Below are 27,818 nucleotides of genomic sequence, written 5' to 3'. Positions count from 1 at the left end.
CAGAGCACACTGCTCTGTTTTTTCTGGCCGCTGAGGGGGAGAGGGCTTGGTGGTGCTCTAGCTCACCTCCTATGCACACAAGGTGTTCGATGGAATGCCCGAGCCACACTACTTAAGCTTTCTCCTCTTCAAGCTCGACCTCCAAGCTCCATTTTTCTCAATATTTGTCTAGGTCTAGCGGTCCGTCACGCCTCGTCCCCGTCTTCACCGCCGTCGATCACCCGCGCCGATCTCATCGCCGGCACCACCGTGGTGAGCCTCTTGTTCTTATCTTCTTTCTGAAAGGAAAAATATTCTTACTTGTATGTTTAGATAGATACTTGTATTATTTTCTTACTTTTATTATTGCATCTTATATAGTGCGATGGTTTTGGTATCCGCCCCCGTCGGCCCTCGTCCTGTCTATGATTCGGATGTGGTATATATTATCTTTTCATAACTATTGGTTCATTTATTGTTTATGAAAATTATGCCGACCAACGTGACATAGATTTTATTTATCTAGGAGGTTGTTGAACCGGAAATTCCAACCGACCCTATTGTCGAGAGGTTAAATTTAGTTGAAGAAGAAAACAATTTCTTGAAGGAAAAAATAAGAAAAATTGAGGAGGAGAAGATGATATTGGAGTTGCATGTTGCGGATGTCGTCGATGATCACAAGATCAAGATGGATGCAATGCGCTTGAAGATTAGAAAGATTAGAAAATATGCCATTCATACCGAGGCTTGGTATCATTATGCCGTTGGATCAGTTGTTACTGAAGGAAATATGCCCTAGAGGCAATAATAAAGTTATTATTTATTTCCTTATTTCATGATAAATGTTTATTATTCATGCTAGAATTGTATTAACCGGAAACATAATACATGTGTGAATACATAGACAAACAGAATGCCACTAGTATGCCTCTACTAGACTAGCCTGTTAATCAAAGATGGTTATGTTTCCTAACCATGGACAAAGAGTTGTTATTTGATTAACGGGATCACATCATTAGTTGAATGATCTGATTGACATGACCCATTTCGTTAGCCTAGCACTTGATCGTTTAGTATGTTGCTATTGCTTTCTTCATGACTTATACATGTTCCTGTAACTACGAGATTATGCAACTCCCGTTTACCGGAGGAACACTTTGGGTGCTACCAAACGTCACAACGTAACTGGGTGATTATAAAGGAGTACTACAGGTGTCTCCAAAGGTACATGTTGGGTTGGCGTATTTCGAGATTAGGTTTTGTCACTCTGATTGTCGGAGAGGTATCTCTGGGCCCTCTCGGTAATGCACATCACTATAAGGCTTGCAAGCAATGTAGCTAATGAGTTAGTTACAGAATGATGCATTACGTAACGAGTAAAGAGACTTGCCAGTAACGAGATTGAACTAGGTATTGGATACCGACGATCGAATCTCGGGTAAGTAACATACCGATGACAAAGGGAACAAAGTATGTTGTTATGCGGTTTGACCGATAAAGATCTTCGTAGAATATGTAGGAGCCAATATGAGCATTCAGGTTCCGCTATTGGTTATTGATCGAGAATAGTTCTAGGTCATGTCTACATAGTTCTCGAACCCGTAGGGTCCGCACGCTTAACGTTACGATGACAGTTTTATTATGAGTTTATAAGTTTTGATGTACCGAAGGAGTTCGGAGTCCCGGATGAGATCGGGGACATGACGAGGAGTCTCGAAATGGTCAAGACGTAAAGATCGATATATTGGACGACTATATTCGGAGTTCGGAAAGGTTCCGAGTGATTCGGGTATTTTTCGGAGTACCGGAGAGTTACGGGAATTCGTATTGGGCCTCTTTGGGCCATACAGGAAAGGAGAGAAAGGGCCAAAAGGGTGGCCGCACCCCTCCCCTTGGACTAGTCCGAATTGGACTAGGGAGGGGGGGGGGGGGGCGCCCCCTTCCTTCCTTCTCCTTCTCTCTTCCCTTTCCTTCTCTCCTACTCCTACTACATGGAAGGGTTCCTAGTTGGAGTAGGAAAAGGGGAATCCTACTCCCGGCGGGAGTAGGACTCCCCTAGGGCGCGCCATAGAGAGGGCCGGCCCTCCCCTCCTCCACTCCTTTATATACGGGGGCAGGGGGCACCTCATAGACACACAAATTGATCTTCGTGATCGTTCCTTAGCCGTGTGCGGTGCCCCTCTCCACGATATTACACCTCGGTCATATTGTAGCGGTGCTTAGGCGAAGCCCTGCGACAGTTGAACATCAAGATCGTCACCACGCCGTCGTGCTGACGGAACTCCTCCCCAAGGCTTTGCTGGATCGAAGCCCGGGGTGCGTCATCGAGCTGTACGTGTGTCAAGAACTCGGAGGTGCCGGAGTAACGGTGCTTGGATCTGTTGGATCGGGAAGACGTACGACTACTTCCTCTACGTTGTGTCAACGCTTCCGCTTCGGTCTACGAGGGTACGTAGACAACACTCTCCCCTCTCGTTGCTATGCATCACCATGATCTTGCGTGTGCGTAGGAATTTTTTTGAAATTACTACGTTCCCCAACAGTGGCATCCGAGCCTAGGTTTTATGCGTTGATGTTATATGCACGAGTAGAACACAAGTGAGTTGTGGGCGATACAAGTCATACTGCTTACCAGCATGACATACTTCGGTTCGGCGGTATTGTTGGATGAAGCGGCCCGGACCGACATTACGCGTACGCTTACGCGAGACTGGTTCTACCGACGTGCTTTGCACACAGGTGGCTGGCGGGTGTCAGTTTCTTCAACTTTAGTTGAACCGAGTGTGGCTATGCCCGGTCCTTGCGAAGGTTAAAACATCACTAACTTGACGAACTATCGTTGTGGTTTTGATGCGTAGGTAAGAACGGTTCTTGCTCAGCCCGTAGCAGCCACGTAAAACTTGCAACAACAATGTAGAGGATGTCTAACTTGTTTTTGCAGGGCATGTTGTGATGTGATATGGTCAATACGTGATGAGATATAAGTTGTTGTATGAGATGATCATGTTTTGTTGAAGTTATCGGCAACTGGCAGAAGCCCTATGGATGTCTCTTTGTTGCATAAGATGCAAGTGCCAAATAATTGCTTTACTTTATCGCTATACGATAGCAATAGTTGCAAGAGCAATAGTTGGTGAGACAACCATGTGATGACACATTGATGTAGATCAAGATGATGAAGATCATGGTGTCGTGCAGGTGACGATAGAGATCATGACAGTGTTTTGGAGATGGAGATCAAAGGCGCAAGATGATCATGGCCAGATCATGTCACATATTTTGATTGACGGTAGCATTTTAAGATGATCTCTCACTAATTATCAAGAAGTGTTCTCCCTGAGTATGCACCGTTGCCAAAGTTCGTCGTGCCCAGACACCACGTGATGATCGGGTGTGATAAGCTCTACGTCCATCTACAACGGGTGCAAGCCAGTTTTGCACACGCGGAATACTCAGGTTAAACTTGACGAGCCTAGCATATGCAGATATGGCCTCGGAACACGGAGACCGATAGGTCGAGCGTGAATCATATAGTAGATATGATCAACATAATGATGTTCACCATTGAAAGCTACTCCATTTCACGTGATGATCGGTTATGGTTTAGTTGATTTGGATCACGTGATCACTTAGAGGATTAGAGGGATGTCTTTCTAAGTGGGAGTTCTTAAGTAATATGATTAATTGAACTTAAATTTATCATGAACTTAGTCCTGGTAGTATTTTGCAAATTATGTTGTAGATCAATAGCTTGCGTTGTTGCTTTCATATGTTTATTTTGATATGTTCCTAGAGAAAATTGTGTTGAAAAATGTTAGTAGCAATGATGTGGATTGGATCCGTGATCTGAGGTTTATCCTCATTGCTGCGCAGAAGAATTATGTCCTTGATGCATCGCTAGGTGACAAACCTATTGCAGGAGCAGATGCAGACGTTATGAACATTTGGCTAGCTCAATATGATGACTACTTGATAGTTTAGTGCACCATGCTTAACGGCTTAGAATCGGGACTTCAAAGACGTTTGAACGTCATGGACCATATGAGATGTTCCAGGAGTTGAAGTTAATATTTCAAGCAAATACCCGAGTTGAGAGATATGAAGTCTCCAACAAGTTCTATAGCTAAAAGATGGAGGAGAATCGCTCAACTAGTGAGCATGTGCTCAGATTGTCTGGGTACTACAATCGCTTGAATCAAGTGGGAGTTAATCTTCCAGATAAGATAGTGATTGACATAATTCTCTAGTCACCATCACCAAGTTAGTAGAACTTCGTGATGAACTATAGTATGCAAGGGATGATGAAAATGATTCCCGAGTTTTTCATGATGATGAAATCGATGAAGGTAGAAATCAAGAAAGAACATCAAGTGTTGATGGTTGACAAGACCACTAGTTTCAAGAAAAGGGCAAAGGGATAGAAGGGAACTTCAAGAAGAATGGCAAGCAAGTTGCTGCTCAAGTGAAGAAACCCAAGTCTGGACCTAAGCCTGAGACTGAGTGCTTCTACTGCAAAGGGACTGGTCACTGGAAGCAGAACTACACCAAGTATTTGGCGGATAAGAAGGATGGCAAAGTGAACAAAGGTATATTAGATATACATGTTATTGATGTGTACTTTACTAGTGTTTATAGCAACCCCTCGGTACTTGGTACTGGTTTAGTTGCTAAGAGTAGTAACTCGAAACGGGAGTTGCAGAATAAACAGAAACTAGTTAAGGGTGAAGTGACGATGTGTGTTGAAAGTAGTTTCAAGATTGATATGATCATCATCGCACACTCCCTATACTTTCGGGATTAGTGTTGAACCTAAATAAATGTTATTTGGTGTTTGCGTTGAGCATGAATATGATTTGATCATGTTTATTGCAATACGGTTATTCATTTAAAGTCAGAGAATAATTGTTGTTCTGTTTACATGAATAAAACCTTCAATGGTCATACACCCAATGAAAATAGTTTATTGGATCTCGATCATAGTGATACACATATTCATAATATTGATGCCAAAAGATGCAAAGTTAATAATGATAGTGCAACTTATTTGTGGCACTGCCGTTTGGGTCATATCGGTGTAAAGCGCATGAAGAAACTCCATAAAGATGGATTTTCGGAATCACTTGGTTATGAATCATTTGATGCTTGCGAACCGTGCATTTTGGGCAAGATGACTAAAATTCCGTTCTTCGGAACAATGGAACGAGCAACAAACTTGTTGGAAATATTACATACTGATGTATGCAGACCAATGAGTATTAAGGCTCGTGGCGAGTATCGTTATAATTCTGACCTTCACAGATGATTTAAGCAGATATGGGTATATCTACTTGATGAAACATAAGTCTGAAATAGTTGAAAGGTTCAAAGAATTTCAGAGTGAAGTGGAAAATCATCGTAACAAGAAAATAAAGTTTCTGCGATCTGATCGTGGAGATGAATATTTGAGTTACGAGTTTGGTCTTCGATTAAAACAATGTGGAATAGTTTCACAGCTCACGCCACTTGGAACACCACAATGTTATGGTGTGTCCGAACGTCGTAACCGCACTTTATTGGATATGGTGCGATCTATGATGTCACTTATTGATTTACCATTGTCGTTTTGGGGTTATGCATTAGAGACAGCTACATTCACGTTAAAAGGGCACCATCTAAATCCGTTGAGATGACACCATATGAACTGTGGTTTAGCAAGAAACCCAAGTTGTCGTTTCTTAAAGTTTGGGGCTGTGATGCTTATGTGAAAAAAGTTTCATCCTGATAAGCTCAAACCCAAATCAGAAAAGTGCGTCTTCATAGAATACCCAAAGGAAACTGTTGGGCACACCTTCTATCACAGATCCGAAGGCAAGATATTCGTTGCTAAAAACGGATCCTTTCTAGAGAAGGAGTTTCTCTCGAAAGAAGTGAGTGGGAGGAAAGTAGAACTTGATGAGGTAACTATATCTACTCCCTTGTTGGAAAGTAGTTTATCACAGAAATCAGTTCGAGTGATTCCTACACCAATTAGTGAGGAAGTTAATGATGATGATCATGAAACTTCAGATCAAGTTACTACCAAACCTCGTAGGTCTTCCAAAGTAAGATCCGCACCAGAGTGGTACAGTAATCATGTTCTGGAAGTCATGTTACTAGACCATGATGAACCTACGAACTATGAGGAAGCGATGATGAGCCCAGATTCCGCGAAATGGCATAAGGCCATAAAATCTGAGATATGATCCATGTATGAGAACAAAGTATGGACTTTGATTGACTTGCTCAATGATCAGCAAGCCATGTTAAATAAATGGATCTTCAAGAGGAAGACGGACACTGATAGTAGTGTTACTATCTACTAAGCTCGACTTGTTGCGGAAGGTTTTTGACAAGTTCAATGTGTTGAATACGATGAGATTTTCTCACTCGTATCGATGCTTAAGTCTGTCTGAATCATGTTAGCAATTGCCACATTTTATGAAATCTGGCAAATGGATGTCAAAACTGCATTCCTTAATGATTTTCTTAATGGAGAATTGTATATGATACAACCAGATGTTTTTGTCGATCCGAAAGGTGCTAACAAAATGTGCAAGCTCCAGCGATCCATCAATGGACTGGTGCAAGCATCTCAGAGTTGGAATATACGCTTTGATAAGTTGATCAAAGCATATAGTTTTATACAGACTTGCGGTGAAGCCTGTATTTACAAGAAAGTGAGTGGGAGCACTACAACATTTCTGATAAGTATATGTGAATGACATATTGTTGATCGAAAATAATGTAGAATTATTCTGCAAAGCATAAATGAGTGTTTGAAAGGAGTTTTTCAAAGGAAAACCTCGATGAAGCTGCTTACATATTGAGCATCAAGATCTATAGAGATAGATCAAGACGCTTGATAAGGTTTTTTTTTTCAATGAGTACATAGCTTGACAAGATTTTGAAGTAGTTCAAAATGGAACAGTCAAAGAAAGAGTTCTTGCTTGTGTTACAAGGTGTGAAATTGAGTAAGACTCAAAACCCGACCACGACATAAGATAGAAAGAGAATGAAAGTCATTCCCTATGCCTTGGCCATAGGTTCTATAAAGTATGCCATGCTGTGTACCAGATCTATTGTATACCCTACACTGATTTTGGCAAGGGAGTACAATAGTGATCTAGGAGTAGATCACTGGACGGCGGTCAAAATTATCCTTAGTGGAATAAGGATATGTTTCTCGATTATGGAGGTGAAAAAAGGTTCGTCGTAAAGGGTTACGTCGATGCAAGTTTTGACACTGATCTAGATGACTCTAAGTCTCAGTCTGGATACATATTGAAAGTGGGAGCAATTAGCTAGAGTAGCTCCGTGCAGAGCATTGTTGACATAGAAATTTGCAAAATACATACAGATCTGAATGTGGCAGACCCGTTGACTAAACTTCTCTCACAAGCAAAACATGATCACACCTTAGTACTCTTTGGGTGTTAATCACATAGAGATGTGAACTAGATTACTGAATCTAGTAAATCCTTTGGGTGTTAGTCACATGGCGATGTGAACTATGTGTGTTAATCACATAATGATGTGGACTATTGATGTTAATCACATGGCGATGTGATCTAGATTATTGACTCTAGTGCAAGTGGGAGACTGAAGGAAATATGCCCTAGAGGCAATAATAAATTTATTATTTATTTCCTTATTTCATGATAAATGTTTATTATTCATGCTAGAATTGTATTAACCGGAAACATAATACATGTGTGAATACATAGACAAACAGAGTGTCACTAGTATGCCTCTACTAGACTAGCCTGTTAATCAAAGATGGTTATGTTTCCTAACCATGGACAAAGAATTGTTATTTGATTAACGGGATCACATCATTAGTTGAATGATCTGATTGACATGACCCATTCCGTTAGCCTAGCACTTGATCGTTTAGTATGTTGCTATTGCTTTCTTCATGACTTATACATGTTCCTGTAACTATGAGATTATGCAACTCCCGTTTACCGGAGGAACACTTTGGGTGCTACCAAACGTCACAACGTAACTGGGTGATTATAAAGGAGTACTACAGGTGTCTCCAAAGGTACATGTTGGGTTGGCGTATTTCGAGATTAGGTTTTGTCACTCCGATTGTCGGAGAGGTATCTCTGGGCCCTCTCGATAATGCACATCACTATAAGCCTTGCAAGCAATGTAGCTAATGAGTTAGTTACGGAATGATGCATTACGTAACGAGTAAAGAGACTTGCCAGTAACGAGATTGAACTAGGTATTGGATACCGACGATCGAATCTCGGGTAAGTAACATACCGATGACAAAGGGAACAAAGTATGTTGTTATGCGGTTTGACCGATAAAGATCTTCGTAGAATATGTAGGAGCCAATATGAGCATCCAGGTTCCGCTATTGGTTATTGACCGAGAATAGTTCTAGGTCATGTCTACATAGTTCTCGAACCCGTAGGGTCCGCACGCTTAACGTTACAATGACAGTTTTATTATGAGTTTATAAGTTTTGATGTACCGAAGGAGTTCGGAGTCCCGGATGAGATCGGGGACATGACGAGGAGTCTCGAAATGGCCGAGACGTAAAGATCGATATATTGGACGACTTTATTCAGAGTTCAGAAAGGTTCTGAGTGATTCGGGTATTTTTCGGAGTACCGGAGAGTTACGGGAATTCGTATTGGCCCTCTTTGGGCCATACGGGAAAGGAGAGAAAGGGCCAAAAGGGTGGCCGCACCCCTCCCCTTGGACTAGTCCGAATTGGACTAGGGAGGGGGGCGCCCCCTTCCTTCCTTCTCCTTCTCTCTTCCCTTTCCTTCTCTCCTACTCCTACTACATGGAAGGGTTCCTAGTTGGAGTAGGAAAAGGGGAATCCTACTCCCGGCGGGAGTAGGACTCCCCTAGGGCGCGCCATAGAGAGGGCCGGCCCTCCCCTCCTCCACTCCTTTATATACGGGGGCAGGGGGCACCCCATAGACACACAAATTGATCTTCGTGATCGTTCTTTAGCCGTGTGCGGTGCCCCCCTCCATGATATTATACCTCGGTCATATTGTAGCGGTGCTTAGGCGAAGCCCAGCGACAGTTGAACATCAAGATCGTCACCACGCCGTCGTGCTGACGGAACTCCTCCCCAAGGCTTTGCTGGATCGAATCCCGGGGTGCGTCATCGAGCTGTATGTGTGTCAAGAACTCGGAGGTGCCGGAGTAACGGTGCTTGGATCGGTTGGATCGGGAAGACGTACGACTACTTCCTCTACGTTGTGTCAACGCTTCCGCTTCGGTCTACGAGGGCACGTAGACAACACTCTTCCCTCTCGTTGCTATGCATCACCATGATCTTGCGTGTGCGTAGGCAAATTTTTGAAATTACTACGCTCCCCAACAGTTACCTTGGTTGCGATTATGATCGCATTTGTTTTCGCATTGAAATGTTTTACATAGTTTCAATGCATGGTTTAATTAATTTAGATGCTCTGCAGAGCTTTATGTTGTTCTGTAATGATTTTTGCTTGAAGATGAGAACTATATATGTACTTTGGTTTTAATGTGATGATGAACTTCTATTAATTTGGTCACTTAATTATCTATTCATGATGTTTGTAATGATTTTTGACACACTTAATTATATATAATGCACGCAGATGAACCGACAATGGATGTACGGTAACAGACACACCTCCGAGTACATTAAGGGCGTGCGTGATTTTCTCGAAGTGGCTGAGGCAAACAAGCAGAATGGTTTTATGTGTTGTCCATGCCCTATATGTGGGAATACGAGGTCTTACTCTGACCGAAAAATCCTTCACACCCACCTGCTTTACAAGGGTTTCATGCCACACTATAATGTTTGGACGAGGCACGGAGAAATAGGGGTTATGATGGAAGACGACGAAGAAGAAGAGTACGATGACAACTATGTGCCCCTGAATACGGTGATGCTACTGAACATCTAGAGGAACCAGATGATGTGCACGATGATGCTGCAACGGACGAAGCTGCTGAAGATCAAGAGGAACCAGATGATGTGCCTGATGATGATGATCTCTGCCGGGTCATTATCGATGCAAGGACGCAATGCGAAAGTCAAAAGGAGAAGCTGAAGTTCGATCGCATGTTAGAGGATCACAAAAAAGGGTTGTACCCCAATTGCGAAGATGGCAACACAAAGCTCGGTACCGTACTAGAATTGCTGCAGTGGAAGGCAGAGAATGTTGTGCCAGACAAAGGATTTGAGAAGCTACTAAAAATATTGAAGAAGAAGCTTCCAAAGGATAACGAATTGCCCGACAGTACATACGCATCAAAGAAGGTCGTATGCCCTCTAGGATTGGAGGTGTAGAAGATACATGCATGCCCTAATGACTGCATCCTCTACCGCGGCGCGTATAAGGATCTGAATGCATGCCCGGTATGCGGTGCATTACGGTATAAGATCAGACGAGATGACCATGGTGATGTTGACGACGAGCCCCCCAGGAAGAGGGTTCCTGTGAAGGTGATGTGGTATGCTCCTATAATACCACGGTTGAAACATCTGTTAAGAAACGGAGAGCATGCGAAGTTGATGCGATGGCACAGTGAGGACCGTAAGAAAGACGGGAAGTTGAGAGCACCCGCTGACGGGTCACGGTGGAGAAAAATCGAGAGAAAGTACTAGGTTGAGTTTCCATGTGACCCAAGGAACGTATGGTTTGCTTTAAGCTCGAATGGCATTAATCCTTTCGGGGAGCAGAGCAGCAATCACAACACCTGGTCCATGACTCTATGTATGTATAACCTTCCTCCTTGGATGTGCATGAAGCGGAAGTTCATTATGATGCCAGTTCTCATCCAAGGCCCTAAGCAACCCGGCAACGACATTGATGTGACCTAAGGCCATTAGTTGAAGAAACTTTACAACTGTGGAATGGAAACAGTGTACGTATGTGGGATGAGCACAAACAGGAGGAATTTGACCTAAAGGCGTTGCTATTCGTGACCATCAACGATTGGCCCGCTCTCAGTATCCTTTCAGGATAGACAAACAAGGGATACCACGCATGCACGCACTGTTTACTTGACACCGAAAGTATATACCTGGGAAGTGAAGACAAGTTCAAGGTGTTGAATATGATGAGATTTTCTCACTCGTAACAATGCTTAAGTCTGTCCGAATCATGTTAGCAATTGCCACATTTTATGAAATCTGGCAAATGGATATCAAAATTGTGTTCCTGAATGGATTTCTGGAAGAAGAGTTGTATATGATGCAACCAGAAGGTTTTGTCGATCCGAAAGGTGCTAACAAAATGTGCAAGCTCCAGCGATCCATCGATGGACTGGTGCAAGCATCTCGGAGTTGGAATATACGATTTGATGAGTTGATCAAAGCATATGGTTTTATACAGACTTTTGGAAAGGCCTGTATTTAAAAGAAAGTGAGTGGGAGCACTACAGCCTTTCTGATAAGTATATGTGAATGACATATTGTTGATCGAAAATGATGTAGAATTTTCTGGAAAGCATAAAGAAGTGTTTGAAAGGAGTTTTTCAAAGAAAGACCTCGGTGAAGCTGCTTACACATTGAGCATCAAGATCTATAGAGATAGATCAAGACGCTTGATAAGATTTTTCAATGAGTACATACCTTGACAAGATTTTGAAGTAGTTCAAAATGGAATAGTCAAAGAAAGAGTTCTCGCCTGTGATGCAAAGGTGTGAAGTTGAGTAAGACTCAAAACCCGACCATGGCAGAAAATAGAAAGAGAATGAAAAGTCATTCCCTATGCCTCAATCATAGGTTCTATAAAGTATGCTAGCTATGCTGTGAACCAGACCTATTGTATACCTTGCTCTGAGTTTGGTAAAGGAATACAATTTTGATTTAAGAGTAGATCACTGGACAGCGGTCAAGAATATCCTTAGTGAGGACTAAGGAGATGTTTCTCGATTATTGAGGTGATAAAAAGAGCCCATCATAAAGAGTTACATCGGTGCAAGCTTTTACACCGATCCAGATGACTCTAAGTCTCAATCTGGATACATATTGAAAGTGGGAGCAATTAGCTAGAGTAGCTCTGTGTAGAGCATTGTAGACATAGAATATTTGCAAAATAAATACGACTCTGAATGTGACAGACCCGTTGACTAAACTTCTCTCATGAGCAAAACATGATCATACCTTAGTACTCTTTGGGTGTTAATCACATAGCGATGTGAACTGGATTATTGACTCTAGTAAAACCTTTGGGTGTAAATCACATGACGATGTGAACAATTGGGTATTAATCACATACAGATGTGAATATTGGTGTTATATCACATGGTGATGTGAACTAGATTATTGACTCTAATGCAAGTGGGAGACTGAAGGAAATATGCACTAGAGGCAATAATAAAGTTATTATTTATTTCCTTATTTCATGATAAATGTTTATTATTCATGCTAGAATTGTATCAACCGGAAACATGATACATGTGTGAATACATAGACAAACTGAGTGTCACTAGTATGCCTCTACTTGACTAGCTCATTAATCAAAGATGGTTATGTTTCCTAGCCACAGACAAAAGAGTTGTCATTTGATTAACGGGATCACATCATTAGGAGAATGATGTGATTGACATGACCCATTCCGTTAGCTTAGCACTTGATCGTTTAGTATGTTGCTATTGCTTTTTTCATGACTTATACATGTTCCTATGACTATGAGATTATGCAACTCCCGTTTACCGGAAGAACACTTTGTGTGCTACCAAACGACACAACGTAACTGGGTGATTATAAAGATGCTCTACAGGTGTCTCTGAAGGTACATGTTGGGTTGGCGTATTTCGAGATTAGGATTTGTCACTCCGATTGTTGGAGACGTATCTCTGGGCCCTCTCGGTAATACACATCACTATAAGCCTTGCAAGCATTGTAACTAATGAGTTAGTTGTGGGATGATGTATTATGGAACAAGTAAAGAGACTTGCCGGTAACGAGATTGAACTAGGTATTGAGATACCGACGATCGAATCTCGGGCAAGTAACATACCGATGACAAAGGGAACAACGTATGCTGTTATGCGGTCTAACCGATAAAGGTCTTCGTAGAATATGTGGGAGCCAATATGAGCATCTAGGTTCCGCTATTGGTTATTGACCGGAGACATGTCTCGGTCATGTCTACATTGTTCTCGAACCCGTAGGGTCCGCACGCTTAAGGTTTCGATGACAGTTATATTATGAGTTTTGATGTACCGAAGGAGTTCAGAGTCCCGGATGAGATCGTGGACATGACGAGGAGTCTCGAAATGGTCGAGACGTAAAGATCGATATATTGGACGACTATATTCGGACTTCGGAAAGGTTCCGAGTGATTCGGGTATTTTTCGGAGTACCGGAGAGTTACGGGAATTCGCCGGGGAGTATATGGGCCTTATTGGGCCATACGGGAATAGAGGAGAGAGGCTGAAAGGAAGGAGGCGTGCAGCCCCCCTCTGGTCCGAATTGGACAAGGGGTGCAGCCTCTTTTCCTTCCTCCTCTCCCCCTCTTTCCTTCTCTCCTACTCCAACAAGGAAGGGGGGGAGTCCTACTCCCGGTGGGAGGAGGGCTCCTCCTGGCGCGCCCCTCCTGGCCGGCCGACCCCTCCCCCTGGCTCCTTTATATATGGGGGCAGGGGGGCACCTCTAGGCACAACAACAATTGATCCCTTGGATCTCTTAGCCGTGTGCGGTGCCCCCCTCCACCATAGTCCACCTCGATAATATCATAGCGGTGCTTAGACGAAGCCCTGCGACGGTAGAACATCAAAATTGTCACCACGCCGTCGTGCTGATGGAACTCTCCCTCGACACTCGGCTGGATCAGAGTTCGAGGGACGTCATCGGCTGAACGTGTGCTAGAACTCGGAGGTGCCGTAGTTTCGGTGCTTGATCGGTCGGGCCGTGAAGAAGTACAACTACATCAACCACGTTGTGCTAACGCTTCCGCTTACGGTCTACAAGGGTATGTAGACAACACTCTTCCCTCTCGTTGCTATGCATCACCATGATCTTGCGTGTGCGTAGGAATTTTTTTGAAATTACTAAGTTCCCCAACAGTGGCATCCGAGCCTAGGTTTTATGCGTTGATGTTATATGCACGAGTAGAACACAAGCGAGTTGTGGGCGATACAAGTCATACCGCTTACCAGCATGTCATACTTTGGTTCGACGGTATTGTTGGATGAAGCGGCCCGGACCGACATTACGCGTACGCTTACGCGAGACTGGTTCTACCGACGTGCTTTGCACACAGGTGGCTGGCGGGTGTCAGTTTCTCCAACTTTAGTTGAACCGAGCGTGGCTACGCCCGGTCCTTGCGAAGGTTAAAACAGCACCAACTTGACAAACTATCGTTGTGGTTTTGATGCGTAGGTAAGAACGGTTCTTGCTAAGCCCGTTGCAGCCACGTAAAATTTGCAACAAAAAAGTAGAGGACGTCTAACTTGTTTTTGCAGGGCATGTTGTGTTGTGATATGGTCAAGATGTGATGAGATATAAATTGTTGTATGAGATGATCATGTTTTGTTGAAGTTATCGGCAACTGGCAGAAGCCTTATGGTTGTCTCTTTATTGCATAAGATGCAAGCGCTAAATAATTGCTTTACTGTATCGCTATGCGATAGCAATAGCTGCAAGAGCAATAGTTGGCGAGACGACCATGTGACGACACATTCATATAGATCAAGATGATGGAGATCATGGTGTCATGTCGGTGACGATGGAGATCATGACGATGCTTTGGAGATGGAGATCAAAGGCACAAGATGATGATGGCCATATCATGTCACATATTTTTGATTGCATATGATGTTTATCTTTTATACATCTTATTTTGTTTTGATTGACGGTAGCATTATAAGATGATCTCTCACTAAATTTCAAGATAAAAAGTGTTCTCCCTGAGTATGCACCGTTGCCAAATTTCATCGTGCCCAGACACCACGTGATGATCGGGTGTGATAAGCTCTACGTCCATCTACAACGGGTGCAAGCCAGTTTTGCACACGCAGAATACTCAGGTTAAACTTGACGAGCCTAGCATATGCAGATATGGCCTCGGAACACTGAGACCGAAAGGTCGAGCGTGAATCATATAGTAGATATGATCAACATAGTGATGTTCACCATTGAAAACTACTCCATTTCACGTGATGATCGGTTATGGATTAGTTGATTTGGATCACGTGATCACTTAGATGATTAGAAGAATGTCTATCTAAGTGGGAGTTCTTAAGTAATATGATTAATTGAACTTTAATTTATCATGAACTTAGTCCTGATAGTATTTTGCATGTCTATGTTGTTGTAGATCAATAGCTTGCGTTGTTGCTTCCCTATGTTTATTTTGATATGTTCCTAGAGACAACTGTGTTGAAAGATGTTAGTAGCAATGATGCGGATTGGATCCGTGATCTGAGGATTATCCTCATTGCTACATAGAAGAATTATGTCCTTGATGTACCGCTAGGTGACGGACCTATTGCAGGAGCAGATCCAAACATTATGAACGTTTGGCTAGCTCAATATGATGACTACTTGATAGTTTTGTGCACCATGCTTTATGGCTTAGAACCGGGATGACAAAAACGTTTTTGAAACGTCACGGAACATATGATGTTCCATGAGATGAAATTGGTATTTCAGACTCATGCCTGTGTCAAGAGGTATGAGACCTCTGACAAATACTTTTCCTAAAATATGGAGGAGAATTGCTCAACTAGTGAGCAGGTACTTAGATTGTCTGAGTACTACAATCGCTTGAATCAAGTGGGAGTTAATCTTCCAGATAAGATAGTGATTGGCAGAGTTCTCTAGTCACCATCACCAAGTTACTAGAACTTCGTGATGAACTATAATGCAAGGGATGATGAAAACGATTCCCGAACTCTTCGTGATGATGAAATCGACGAAGGTAGAAATCAAGAAAGAGCATCAAGTGTTGATGATTGACAAGACCACTAGTTTCAAGAAAAGGGCAACGGGAAAGAAAGGGAACTTCAAGTAGAATGACAAAGAAGTTGTCACTCCCGCGAAGAATCCCAAAGCTGGACCAAAGCCTGAAACTAAGTGCTTCTACTACAAAGCAAATGGTCACTGGAAGCGGAAATGCCCTAAATATTTGGTGGATAAGAAGGAGGGCAAAGTGAATAAGGGTATATTTGATATACAAGTTATTGATGTGTACCTTACTAGTGTTTATAGTAGCTCCTGAGTATTTGTTACTTGTTTGGTTGCTAAAATTAGTAACTCGAAACAGGAGTTACAGAATAAACAGAAACTAGTTGAGGGTGAAGTGACGATGTGTGTTGGAAGTGGTTCCAAGATTGATATGATCATCATCGCACACTCCCTATACTTTCGGGATTAGTGTTAAACCTAAATAAATGTTATTTGGCGTTTGCGTTGAGCATAAATATGATTTGATCATGTTTATTGCAATACGGTTATTCGTTTAAAGTCAGAGAATAATTGTTGTTCTGTTTACATGAATAAAAGCTTCGATGGTCATACACCCAATGAAAATATTTTATTGGATCTCGATCGTAGTGATACACATAACCATAATATTGATGCCAAAAGATGCAAAGTTGATAATGATAGTGCAACTTATTTGTGGCACTGCCGTTTAGGTCATATCGGTGTAAAGCGCATGAAGAAACTCCATAAAGATGGATTTTTTGAATCATTTGATTATGAATCATTTGATGCTTGCGAACCATGCCTTATGGGCAAGATGAATAAAACTCCGTTCTCCAGAACAATGGAACGAGCTAGTAACTTATTGGAAATAATACATACTGATGTATGCGGTCCAATGAGTATTGATGCTCGTGGCGGGTATCATTATTTTCTGACCTTCACAAGATGATTTGAGCAGATATGAGTTTATCTACTTGATGAAACATAAGTCTGAAATAGTTGAAAGGTTCAAAGAATTTCAGAGTGAAGTGGAAAATCATCGTAACAAGAAAATAAAGTTTCTGCGATCTGATCGTGGAGATGAATATTTGAGTTATGAGTTTGGTCTTCATATAAAACAATGTGGAATAGTTTCACAGTTCACACCACCTAGAATACTATAGCGTTATGGTGTGTCCAAAAGTCGTAACCGCACTTTATTGGATATTGTGCAATCTATGATATCTCTTATCGGTTTACCACTATCGTTTTGGGGTTATGCATTAGAGATAGTTGCATTCACTTTAAATAGGGCACCATCAAAATCCGTTGAGACGACGCCTTATGAACTGTGGTTTGGCAAGAAACCAAAGTTGTTGTTTCTTAAAGTTTGGGGCTGCGATGCTTATGTGAAAAAGTTTCAACCTGATAAGCTCGAACCCAAATCGGAGAAGTGCGTCTTCATAGAATACCCAAAGGAAAGTGTTGGGTACACCTTCTATCACAGATCCGAAAGCAAGTTTCGTTGCTAAGATGGATCCTTACTAGAGAAGGAGTTTCTCTCGAAAGAAGTGAGTGGGAGGAAAGTAGAACTTGATAAGGTAATTGTACCTTCTCCCAAATTGGAAAGTAGTTCATCATAGAAATCAGTTCCAGTGATGCCTACACCGATTAGTGAGGAAGTTAATGATGATGATCATGAAACTTCGGATCAAGTTACTACAGAAACTCGTAGGTCTTCCAGAGTATGGTCCGCACCAGAGTCGTACGGTAATCCTGTTCTGAAAGTCATGTTACTAGACCATGATAAACCTATGAACTACGAGGAAGCGATGATGAGCCCAGATTCCGCGAAATGGCTTAAGGCCATGAAATCTGAGATGGGATCCATGTATGGGAACAAAGTGTGAACTTTGGTTGACTTGCTCGATGATCAGCAAGCCATGTTAAATAAATGGATCTTCAAGAGGAAGACGGACACTGATAGTAGTGTTACTATCTACAAAGCTCGACTTGTTGCGAAAGGTTTTCGACAAGTTCAAGGTGTTGAATATGATGAGATTTTCTCACTCGTAACGATGCTTAAGTCTGTCCGAATCATGTTAGCAATTGCCACATTTTATGAAATCTGGCAAATGGATATCCAAATTGTGTTCCTGAATGGATTTCTGGAAAAAGAGTTGTATATGATGCAACCAGAAGGTTTTATCGATCCGAAAGGTGCTAACAAAATGTGCAAGCTCCAGCGATCCATCGATGGACTGGTGCAAGCATCTCGGAGTTGGAATATACGCTTTGATGAGTTGATCAAAGCATATGGTTTTATACAGACTTTTGGAAAGGCCTGTATTTAAAAGAAAGTGAGTGGGAGCACTACAGCCTTTCTGATAAGTATATGTGAATGACATATTGTTGATCAGAAATGATGTAGAATTTTCTGGAAAGCATAAAGAAGTGTTTGAAAGGAGTTTTTTAAAGAAAGACCTCGGTGAAGCTACTTACACATTGAGCATCAAGATCTATAGAGATAGATCAAGACGCTTGATAAGATTTTTCAATGAGTACATACCTGGACAAGATTTTGAATTAGTTCAAAATGGAACAGTCAAAGAAAGAGTTCTTGCCTGTGATGCAAAGCTGTGAAGTTGAGTAAGACCCAAAACCCGACCATGGCAGAAAATAGAAACAGAATGAAAAGTCATTCCCTATGCCCCAGTCATAGGTTCTATAAAGTATGCTAGCTATGTTGTGAAGCAGACCTATTGAATACCTTGCTTTGAGTTTGGCAAAGGAATACAATTTTGATTTCAGAGTAGATCACTGGACAGCGGTCAAGAATATCCTTAGTGAGGACTAAGGAGATGTTTCTCGATTATTGAGGTGATAAAAAGAGCCCGTCGTAAAGAGTTACATCGGTGCAAGCTTTTACACCGATCCAGATGACTCTAAGTCTCAATCTGGATACATATTGAAAGTGGGAGCAATTAGCTAGAGTAGCTCTATGTAGAGCATTGTAGACATAGAATATTTGCAAAATACATACGACTCTGAATGTGACAGACCCGTTGACTAAACTTCTCTCATGAGAAAAACATGATCATACCTTAGTACACTTTGGGTGTTAATCACATAGCGATGTGAACTGGATTATTGACTCTAGTAAACCCTTTGGGTGTAAATCACATGACGATGTGAACAATTGGGTATTAATCACATACAGATGTGAATATTGGTGTTATATCACATGGTGATGTGAACTAGATTATTGACTCTAGTGCAAGTGGGAGACTGAAGGAAATATGCACTAGAGGCAATAATAAAGTTATTATTTATTTCCTTATTTCATGATAAATGTTTATTGTTCATGCTAGAATTGTATCAACCGGAAACATGATACATGTGTGAATACATAGACAAACTGAGTGTCACTAGCATGCCTCTACTTGACTAGCTCATTAATCAAAGATGGTTATGTTTCCTAGCCACGGACAAAAGAGTTGTCATTTGATTAACGGGATCACATCATTAGGAGAATGCTGTGATTGACATGACCCATTCCGTTAGCTTAGCACTTGATCGTTTAGTATGTTGCTATTGCTTTTTTCATGACTTATACATGTTCCTATGACTATGAGATTATGCAACTCCCGTTTACCGGAAGAACACTTTGTGTGCTACCAAATGTCACAACGTAACTGGGTGATTATAAAGGTGATCTACAGGTGTCTCTGAAGGTACATGTTGGGTTGGCGTATTTCGAGATTAGGATTTGTCACTCCGATTGTCGGAGAGGTATCTCTGGGCCCTCTCGGTAATACACATCACTATAAGCCTTGCAAGCATTGTAACTAATGAGTTAGTTGCGGGATGATGTATTACAGAACGAGTAAAGAGACTTGCCGGCAACGAGATTGAACTAGGTATTGAGATACCGAAGATCGAATCTCGGGCAAGTAACATACCGATGACAAAGGGAACGACGTATGTTGTTATGCGGTCTAACCGATAAAGATCTTCGTAGAATATGTGGGAGCCAATATGAGCATCCAGGTTCCGCTATTGGTTGTTGACCGGAGACGTGTCTCGGTCATGTCTACATTGTTCTCGAACCCGTAGGGTCCGCACGCTGAAGGTTTCGATGACAATTATATTATGAGTTTATGAGTTTTGATGTACCAAAGGAGTTCGGAGTCCCGGATGAGATCGGGGACATGACGAGGAGTCTCGAAATGGTCGAGACGTAAAGATCGATATATTGGACGACTATATTCGGACTTCGGAAAGGTTCCGAGTGATTCGGGTATTTTTCGGAGTACCGGAGAGTTACGGGAATTCGCCGGGGAGTATATGGGCCTTATTGGGCCATATGGGAATAGAGGAGAGAGGCTGAAAGGAAGGAGGCGCAGCCCCCCTCTGGTCCGAATTGGACAAGGGGTGCAGCCCCTTTTCCTTCCTCCTCTCCCCCTCTTTCCTTCTCTCCTACTTCAACAAGGAAGGGGGGAGTCCTACTCCCGGTGGGAGGAGGACTCCTCCTGGCGCGCCCCTCCTGGTCGGCCGACCCCTCCCCCTGGCTCCTTTATATACGGGGGCAGGGGGGCACCTCTAGGCACAACAACAATTGATCCCTTGGATCTCTTAGCCGTGTGCGGTGCCCCCCTCCACCATAGTCCACCTCGATAATATCATAGCGGTGCTTAGGCGAAGCTTTGCGACGGTAGAACATCAAGATCGTCACCACGCCGTCGTGCTGACGGAACTCTCCCTCGACACTCGGCTGGATCGGAGTTCGAGGGACGTCATCGAGCTGAAAGTGTGCTAGAACTCGGAGGTGCCGTAGTTTCGGTGCTTGATCGGTCGGGCCGTGAAGACGTACGACTACATCAACCGCGTTGTGCTAACGCTTCCACTTACGGTCTACAAGGGTATGTAGACAACACTCTTCCCTCTCCTTGCTATGCGTCACCATGATCTTGCGTGTGCGTAGGAATTTTTTTGAAATTACTACGTTCCCCAACAGGAAGCTGCAGGAAGAATGTGTACCTTGGCCATCGTCGATTTCTTCTGACCAACCATCAATGTCGAAAGAAAGGCAAGCATTTCAAAGGCGAGGCAGATCACTGGAAGAAGTCCGTCATGCGTACGGGTGATCACGTACTTGCTATGGTCAATGATTTACACGTAATCTTTGGAAAGGATCCCGGCGGACTAGCTGTTCCGAGTGACGCTGGGGGACACGCACCCATGTGGAAGAAGAAATCTATATTTTGGGACCTACCCTACTGGAAAGACCTAGAGGTACGCTCTTCGATCGACGTGATGCACGTGACGAAGAACCTTTGCGTGAACCTGCTAGGCTTCTTGGGCGTGTATGGGAAGACAAAAGATACACCTGAGGCACGGGAGGACCTGCAACGTTTGCACGAAAAAGACGGCATGCCTCCAAAGGAGTATGAAGGTCCTGCCAGCTACGCTCTTACCAAAGAAGAGAAGAAAAGATTCTTTGAATGCCTGCTTAGTATGAAGGTCCCGACTGGCTTCTCGTCGAATATAAAGGGAATAATAAATATGGCTGAGAAAAAGTTTCAGAACCTAAAATCTCATGACTGCCACGTGATTATGACGCAACTGCTTCCGGTTGCATTGAGGGGGCTTCTACCAGAAAACGTCCGATTAGCCATTATGAAGCTATGTGCATTCCTTAATGCAATCTCTCAGAAGGTGATCGATCCAGAAATCGTACCAAGGCTAAGGAGTGATGTGGCGCAATGTCTTGTCAGTTTCGAGCTGGTGTTCCCACAATCCTTCTTCTATATCATGACGCACGTCCTAGTTCATCTACTCGACGAGATTGTCATTTTGGGGCCCGTATTTCTACACAATATGTTCCCCTTTGAGAGGTTCATGGGAGTCCTAAAGAAATATGCCCATAACCGCGCTAGGCCAGAAGGAAGCATCTCCATGGGCCATCAAACAGAGGATGTCATCGGGTTTTGTGTTGACTTCATTCCTGTCCTTAAGAAGATAGGTCTCCCTAAATCGCGGTATGAGGGGAGACTGACTGGAAAAGGCACGCTTGGAAGGGACTCAATAATATGCAGGGACGGATATTCTTGGTCTCAAGCACATTGCACAGTTCTACAGAACTCTACCTTGGTGACCCCTTATGTCGATGAACACAAGAACAGTCTGCGCTCCAAATACCCAGAGCAGTGCGACGACTCGATTACATGTGAACACATCAGGACTTTCAGCAGTTGGTTGGAAACACGTCTCAGAGGTGACAACACTGTTTGTGATGAGCTGTACTTGTTGTCCAGGGGACCATCTTCGACTGTTACAATTTGGAAAGGATACGAGATAAATGGGAATACATTTTACACGATTGACCAAGATCAAAAGAGCACCAACCAAAACAGCGGTGTCCGCTTTGATGCAGCCACCGAGAGGGGAAAGGACACATATTATGGTTACATAGTGGACATATGGGAACTTGACTACGGACATAATTTTAAGGTCCCTTTGTTTAAGTGCAAATGGGTCAATCTGTCAGGAGGCGGGGTACAGGTAGACCCACAATACGTAATGACAACGGCTCCAGTTCGTAAGTGCCGGTTCCGATTTCTAATGTGGAGCTCCGTACTGGGGAGCTCCGTACAGGTAGACCCACAGTACGGAATGACAATGGCTCCAGTACTGAACCGGCACTAATGGACACATTAGAAAAGTTTATCTATATATGTTCTCTGATTTAGTACATTTTAGGTTAGTTTAATTTTTAGAATTTTTTTATATATCTAGCTAGGAAAGGAAGAAGAAGAAAAAGAATGAGAGGAAAAAAGAAAATAAGAAGAGGAAGAAAGGAGAAGAAGAGGGGAGGAAGAAGAGGAGAAATAAATAAGAAGAGGAAAAAAGAAAAGGAGAAGAAGAAAGGAATAGAGGAAAAGAAGAGAAAATAGAATATTTTCTATTTTTTCTTGTTCTCCTCTATTCCTTTCTTCTTCTCCTCTTTTTTTTCTTATTTTTTTCTTCGATCTTCTCTTATATTCCTTTCTTCTTCTCCTCTTTTTATTTCTTCTTTTGTCTTCTTATTTTTTATCGGGTATGTCGTTGTCCATATACCCCCTCCCGATAACTTCAACACGAGGGGGGAGGGTCGATATACCCCCTCCTCGATAAAATTATTTTCCCATGTATGTATGTCGTCGTTGTCGATATAACCCCTCCCGGATAACTTTGACTTGAGGGGCGGTCGATATATATACCCCCTCTCGACCGTGATAACTTATACAACGGTAGCACCCCCCTCGGCCCTCTTGCTCGACCAAACTCTCGAGGACACCCAAACCCTAAAGAAAAAACGATGTTGGTCTCCTACCCCCTCCCGTCGCGCCCCTACCCGACAAACTCTCTCGAGGCAGCGTCGAGGCCACTAATTAATATGATTCCTTACTGTGATTAGCTAGCTAGTTCTACGTTTGCCACTAATATATCCATATCTGTCATGTTTGAATAATAATTGCCATGTTGTAAATATTTGTAGAAACTATGGACACCCCCCGAGACGAAGCAACAGAAGTGATGTTGGAGGAGATAATCCCACATGGAAGTGATGCCGTCTTATCGTTTCTGAACGACACCGATGGTCTGGAAGGACAGGATGAAGAAGCAGGCAATTATGATGGCTCCTTTGACCCAATGCCGGTGCAAGAAGGAGACCATGAGGACGACTCTGGTGACCCAATGACGGTGCAAGAAGTAGACCGTGATGACGGCTCCGGTGACCGAACCGAGTCTGGCCAGGTATATATATTAGTTAAGCCTGTGCTGACTAGCTAATTGATGCATTCATTGTTTTGGTATATGCACACATATTAATTAACTCTCGTCTTTCTTCTTTTTTCTAGCTCTCCGGATCGAGCACAACTTCGGTAAGAAGACGAGGCCCGAAGAAAAAGTTGAGCTCAGATGAAAGGTTTGAGATCATAGCAATCGCGCGCGACGGCGAACCGATTGAACCCATCCGGACAAAGAACGCATTTGCTGCTTAGTGCGGGGTTCTTGTTAGGGACAAGATCCCGATCAGCATCCACCAATGGTATAAGCCTAAGGAGGAAGATCCTCAGGTGTCTTATGTCAATGATATGTAGAAAGATGATCTTTGGACTGAGCTGAAGGCAAATTTCACCCTACCGCCAGAGGAGGATCCGGAGAAGCCAGTTAAAGAGCAATTAATCAAGTCTTGTGCTCTTAAGAAGATGGCAGGCCTATTCAGGAGGTGGAGGAAAGAGCTGAAAAGTTTGTCGACAAAGAAGAGACACCAGAATTCATCGGCAAATATGAGAAGATCAAAGATCACTGGCCCGCATTTGTGGCCCACACAACATCGGAAAAGAGTAAGAAGATGTCGGCGACAAACAAGCAAAATGCTGTGAATAAGAAGTTTCATCATCGCACGGGGTCAGGTGGCTACCTCAAAGCCCGACCTAAGTGGTCCAAGGCTGAGAATGGTCTGCTTGATAAAGGGATCGAACCAGAGACAATGAGATGGCCAGACCGTTGCCGGACTTGGTTCTTCGGGGCTGGCGGAACCTTGGATCCTGTATCAGGGAAGTGCCGTTGGACGGACGAGCAACTGAAAACACCAGTCAACAGGCTTCATCACTATATCGATGCAGCGCAGCAAGGGACGTTCGTTCCAGACAGGGAGAAGGACGAGCTCACAATGGCCCTCGGGAATCCTGAGCACCCTGGACGGTCACGAGGCACGCCAGGCTCCATTCCGTGGAAGGTTGGTTTTCCGGATGCAGGGGGTTACAAAACCCACGAGAGGAGGAAGAAACTGGAGCAAAGCCAACTGCAGGCGCTGCACGAAAGGGTACAAGGGCTAGAGGAACGAGAAGCAGATTGCAGCAAACGACCTGCCGAAGCTTCCCCCGAAGCTACCCCGCCATCTTAGCGGAGAAGCAGTGTGGCTTCCACCGAGCTGCTTCAGCCGGAGCATGTCTTGACGGCTCCTGCTAGCTACCCCGTGGATTTTATCACGGAGGCTCAAAATTGCCACCTTATGACGCAATGGCAGAACTTAAAAGTCAAGGCGGTTGTCGGCCAAGTTCGACCTTCTGAACCCGGCGCAACTTTTCACTGTCGTCTGATTCCAGAAGGATATGCTAGGGTGACGGTGGACGAAATAACAAAGGGATTTGAGGACCTCCAGCTTGACCACCCTACCGGTGAAGGGGAGACTCGGCTGGGTTCTGCTCTGAAGACTCCATGCCTATGGCGGAAGGAGTTCATCAAGCTTCTGAACTGGACGCCTCCTCCTCCTCCTCCGGCAAGTCAGGGCACTCCGCCTCCTCCACCGCCTCCTCCTCCGGCGAGTGACGATCAGGGCACTCGGCCTCCTTCTCCGACGCGTGGCAGCACTCCACCTCCTTCTCCGCCTGCGCCGGCGCGCCCGAGCAGCCAGCAGCCTCCTCCTTTTCCAACGCGTGGCGGCACTCTGCCTCCTTCTCTGCCTGCGCCGGCGTGCCCGAGCAGCCAACAACCTCCTCCTTCTCCGCCTCGCCAGCAAGGGCGGAAGAGACCCGCCGCCGCCCCGGCTGCTCCGGCGCGTCGTAGTCCTTCTCCTCCGCCTTGTAAGCAAGCACAAAAGAAGACAAGCGCCGCAGCCGCTCCGTCTGCTCTGGCATCTAGCAGTACAGCTAGCAGAGGCGGGATGCAATACATATACGGTCCTTCTCTTAATCCTCTAGAGAAGTTACCGTACGAGAGGACCAAGGAGGAAAACGCGAAGATCGTGCAGGCCGAAGTGGACGACTTCTTTGAAGGGTTGAAAGCAAAGAGACATCTACCTCCGGAGGAGAAGGTAGATCCGGTGAAAGCAAAGCGCACTATCAATGCCCTAAGGAAACCACCAAAGTCTCCGCCGAGAACCAACTATGAGCGCATTACTGAACAGACATATCTCGAAGCGGAGCGGTCGAGAAGTACTGTCAGTGATAAAAGGTTAAAAGAACGAGCAGCTGGGAAAAAAATCGCCCAGCTCAGCGAACAAGCAAAGCAATCGTGCCCCCCGCTCAACGTGTCTAGCGGCGACATCGTCGCTAATGCTCCGGGGACGGTGGCGGCTTATGGCAATCTTGCAGAGTACCTGCCTGACGATCAACTTCCTGATTTCTTGGAGGTGGACGAACACAGATACGAGTACGGGAAGCCTCTCGTCAAAGATGAAAAATCTCTAACAACTATGATGCGAAGATTCCATAATTGATACATGAAAACCTGTAGAGAGTCTGGGGGGACGAATGCTTTGTATCTGAATATTAAAGAGGAGCACGACCTCGTTGGAACTGATCTGTTGACTGTTCCATTTGAGGAGTTCTTCGAGATCTTCAATCAAAAGGCCCTCGATAAATTAACGGTCTTTTGCTACTATCTGTAAGTACTAGTTCTGTCATTAAGTCTCTATATATAGCTTGGCTCTTTCATTGCATGTATTTATAATTAATTATCCTCACTATATTATGCAGATTGAAGATCGTCGAGTGCAAAAAACAAGAAATGTATGATATTGGGTTCATTAACACAAATATCATAGATGAAATTCAGGTTACAAAGTACGCCGAAGAGGCCGAGGCCAACTTGCTACAATCGTTGATCAAAAATCAAAACAAAGATTTAATACTCTTTCCTTACAACTTCCAGGGAGTGTTACTGTCGTGTGCATATTCGGTTTCCCTTATCACTCGAGCGAGGTTATAGTAATGTAATTGATGAGTTATGCATGCGTGCGCAGATTCCACTATGTTCTTCTAGAGATTAAGCTTGAGCGGGGAGTAGTAAACGTCTTAGACTCGAGACGAAAAGATCCCGAAACCTATGCGGACATGACTAATTTGCTCAACAAGTAAGTTCAATCGATCATTATCGCACCATATCGGCAACTTTTTATTCATTTCCTGAGATCTCAAGTAAATAATTATTTTCTTTGTCTTGCAGGGTTTGGTAACAGTTCACCGCAGAAGTTCCGGGACTGCCGAAGGAGCTGCGATATACATACCCGAAAGTAAGTACTACTAGCTAGCTAGTTGCGCGCATCTCCCATTGATTCTATAGTTGTACTTTCATCAACGCCATTTATAATGCTTCATTATCAGTTTGATTGACCTCTATTTCTCGTAAAGTGTTTGTGGCAGGAACAAGGGAATGATTTCTATGGATACTACCTGTGCGAGTTCATCTACAACGCGACTTTGAAAAATAAGCGGGGCTACTCTAAAAGACAATATGAAGTGCGTAAGAAATAATATTCACAATTTCATTTTATTACACCATCATTTCTGTTGAGTTTCATTCATATATGTATTAACCCCCTTCTTCAAATTAGATGTGGCAGATGCGGGATGAACTCCTAGAACAAGATCGCATGAAAGCAATTCAAGAGGAATTGGCAGGATTCTTTCGTGACCACGTCATCAATAAAGCCGGAGAATACCATGTGGAAGTTGATTTCAATTGCTAGGGATTGTAAGAGATCTTACATATTGTATATGTATGTAGCCAGTAGCGTCGAATAGATAATACGAAAACTTGTTGTTCGACCAATCTCTCGGAGAAAGAGAGGTCAATCGATCACTTCTCTCGGTATGCATGACGAATTTCTGTACTTAATGGTTCCCTTGATTTTCTTACTAGCTAACGTGTCGAGGGCCTCTCTATGTACAATATGTAGCGTCGACCAAGCACGGACATAAGAGAGGACACTTCTCTCTATTAATTAGCTAGCTAACACAATATATGAAACACCTAAATTAACCCCCAAAACCACCAACCCCCCTTTAAAAAAAAACCCTAGCCACTGAAATGCTGACGCGTGGATGCCTTTTGGTCCCGGTTGGTGCCACCAACCGGGACCAAAGGCCCTCCTGCCTGAGCTCGGCGC

This window comes from Triticum aestivum, chromosome 2B, assembly GCF_018294505.1.
Source record: "Triticum aestivum cultivar Chinese Spring chromosome 2B, IWGSC CS RefSeq v2.1, whole genome shotgun sequence".
Lineage (NCBI taxonomy): Eukaryota > Viridiplantae > Streptophyta > Magnoliopsida > Poales > Poaceae > Triticum > Triticum aestivum.
This window is presented reverse-complemented; position numbering follows the sequence as displayed.